General features: G+C 44.2%; 1 pseudogene; it reads left to right on the top strand.

Moving 5' to 3' along the window:
- Positions 1-1,198: 1,198 nt before the first annotated feature.
- On the top strand, positions 1,199-2,127 carry LOC129630110 (nuclear transcription factor Y subunit alpha-like; annotated as a pseudogene).
- Positions 2,128-2,975: the final 848 nt, after the last annotated feature.

Below are 2,975 nucleotides of genomic sequence, written 5' to 3'. Positions count from 1 at the left end.
ATTGTTCATTTAACAAGGTATTCTTATTTCTCCTACCTATTCTCTGGAACTCTGCATTCAGTTGGGTATATCTTTCCCTTTCTCCCTTGCCTTTCACTTTTCTTCTTTTCACAGCCATTTGTAAAGCCTCCTCAGACAACCACTTTGCCTTCTTGCATATCTTTATCTTTGAGATATAAATGCCAACTCAGCTCAGTTCAGTTCAGTCGCTCAGTCATGTCTGACTCTTTGTAACCCCATGAATGGCAGCACGCCAGGCCTCCCTGTCCCTCACCAACTCCCGGAGTTCACTCAGACTCACATCCATCGAGTCAGTGATGCCATCCAGCCATCTCAGCCTCTGTCGTCCCCTTCTCCTCCTGCCCTCAATCCCTCCCAACATCAGAGTCTTTTCCAATGAGTCAACTCTTCGCATGAGGTGGCCAAAGTACTGGAGTTTCAGCTTTAGCATCATTCCTTCCAAAGAAATCCCAGGTCTGATTTTCTTCAGAATGGACTGGTTGGATCTCCTTGCAGAACTAGATAGGTATATTTTCATGCATCAGAAAAGTGCATTTATGTAAATGATGTGAGAGTGAATTTTGAAGTCTAAGTTCAGTGACATCTATTAACAACTTTACTTTCACCATAGTGGGAGGATTTACACCCCAGAAGTTAAAAAGTGCTAAAAAATTAGGCTTTTTTAAAAGAGTCCTCAGAGTTGTTTTACTACCACTACTTTTGTATGTGATTTTGTTAAATGTCTCTAATGTTCTTATGGAAGAACATTTTCTCAGATGTACAATTATAATGCAGATTCAGTCAACCTATATTGATTCAATATTTAATAAATATTATTATATGTTGAGCAACAGATGTTAAAATTATACATAAACAAGATACAGATACTGTCCTTCTGTGGCTTAATGTCTAATAAGGATTAGACATCATATTGCTTAAATATAATCTTATATGCAATATGTCATGTAATTTTGTCCATACCCGCATGATTTGGGGAGGAAGGGCAGCTATTTTCCGAAGCAGAAGCAGTGGTGTCGGCAGCAGCAGCTGGAGCCTCTGATTGAGTTTCGGGGTCCCATACTGGAACCAATCAGCACGGGCACTAAATTGGGGGAGTAAGGCATGGAGTGCATCTGGCAGTCTTCTAGGATCTCCAGGGTGAAACTGACTGTGAACAGGACTCTGACTTGGAGGGACCATGGAACACTATACAGCCAACAGCAGTAGTTCAACAGAGCAGACTGTTGTACAGGCTGGACAGACTCAGCAGCAGGTCCAAGGGCAGCCACTATTGGTACAGGTCAGTGGAGGCTGGTTAGTCACATCAACTGGCCAACTATCATGGTCTAGACTCTTCCTGGTAGACAAGGTCAAACCATTATTCAGGTACCTGTGTCTGGGACATGGAGTTTGCAGCAGATACAGTTGGTCCCACCAGGACAGATCCAGATCCAGGGTGGGCAGGCCGTGCAAGTGCAGTGCCAGACCCAGCAGATCATCATCCAGCAGCCCCAGATGGCCGTCATTGCTGGCCAGACACAGACATAGCAGCAGATTGCTCTCCAGGGGCAGCAAGTGGCACAGACTGCGGAAGGGCAGACCATTGTCTATCAGCCAGTTAATGCAGATGGCACCATTCTCCAGCAAGGCATGATCACCATCCCCACAGCCAGTCTGGCAGGAGCACAGACTGTTCATATGGAAGCTGACACCAAAACAACTAGCAGTGGGCAAGGGACTGTCATTGTGACATTTCCAGTGGCAGGCAATGTGGTTAATTCAGGAGGGATGGTCATGATGGTACCTGGTGCTGGCTCTGTGCCTACAATTCAGAGAACCCCTCTCCCTGGGCTGAAGATGCTTGAAGAAGAGCCTCTCTACATCAATGCCAAACAGTACCACCTTATATTTAAGAGGAGGCAAGCTCGGACTAAATTAGAGGCAGGAGGGGAAATTCCAAAGGAAAGAAGGAAATACTTACATGAGTCTCAACACCATCATGCCATGGTATGGAAGCGTGATTAAGGCAGACAATTTTTCTCTCCAAAGGAAAAAGATAGTCCCCATATGCAGGATCCAAGTCAAGCAGATGAAGGGGCTGTGATGCAGATCATCCAAGTGTCCTAACCCCAGTCCATGTAATAGAGCTGATTGAGGTCATACTCCTTGCACTGTTTCCCATAGTGCCAAGGATATTGATCAACTCTTCCAATGGGACACTGACAATCACATTCTGCCCTTTTCTACAGGACAGAAACCACTTAGTTTTTAATAAGTGGTTCAGTATTATAATTACAGGGATGTCTGGCAAATTGAAGTTGCAAGCCTCTGTCTCACCCTTTCAGTCAGGACTTATCTCAGACTGTTGCTGACATTGACATTTCATGGATTGGGACGATGCAAGGGACTCATGCCAGCCCATCAGTACCATGCATAGCACTTGTGTTGACTGGTGATGTCAGTCAGCCATCTGAGCAGAAGAGAACAACCTTCTCAACCTAAACTGCAATTGGTGAAGCTGCAACCCATTACTTCCCACAGATTCTGAACAGCACCTATCCCTCTAATGGAGATCTCAGGCTGACTGATCGGCAGTTTGTATTCAGAGATGGTTTCCAGGCAAGGCAGCTCCATCTCATGATACAGAAGCAATAAATTCTCTGAGACACAATCATCTAATCTGTGGTAATAATAAGAATCTTTTCTACCCAGATGATAGGTTGGGATTTTTGGACTCCAGCCAAGAAAAATCTAACTCTGGGGATAGAGTGATAAAAGATTCAAGCACTAAAAACATAAATTGCTTGATCTCTTAGCTTTCACAAGGTATAGTTTACTTGTCTGTCTGGTGACAGGTCATAGGGACCATAGTTCTTGCTATGGCTACTTTTAAGATGATTTAGAGGGTACTGGACCTTGAAACTGCCTTTCCTTAGTAGAGAACAAAATTATACAATTTCTGTGCTGAAGTACTG

The sequence above is a fragment of the Bubalus kerabau genome, chromosome 16 (genome assembly GCF_029407905.1).
Source record: "Bubalus kerabau isolate K-KA32 ecotype Philippines breed swamp buffalo chromosome 16, PCC_UOA_SB_1v2, whole genome shotgun sequence".
NCBI lineage: Eukaryota > Metazoa > Chordata > Mammalia > Artiodactyla > Bovidae > Bubalus > Bubalus kerabau.
This window is presented reverse-complemented; position numbering and strand designations above follow the sequence as displayed.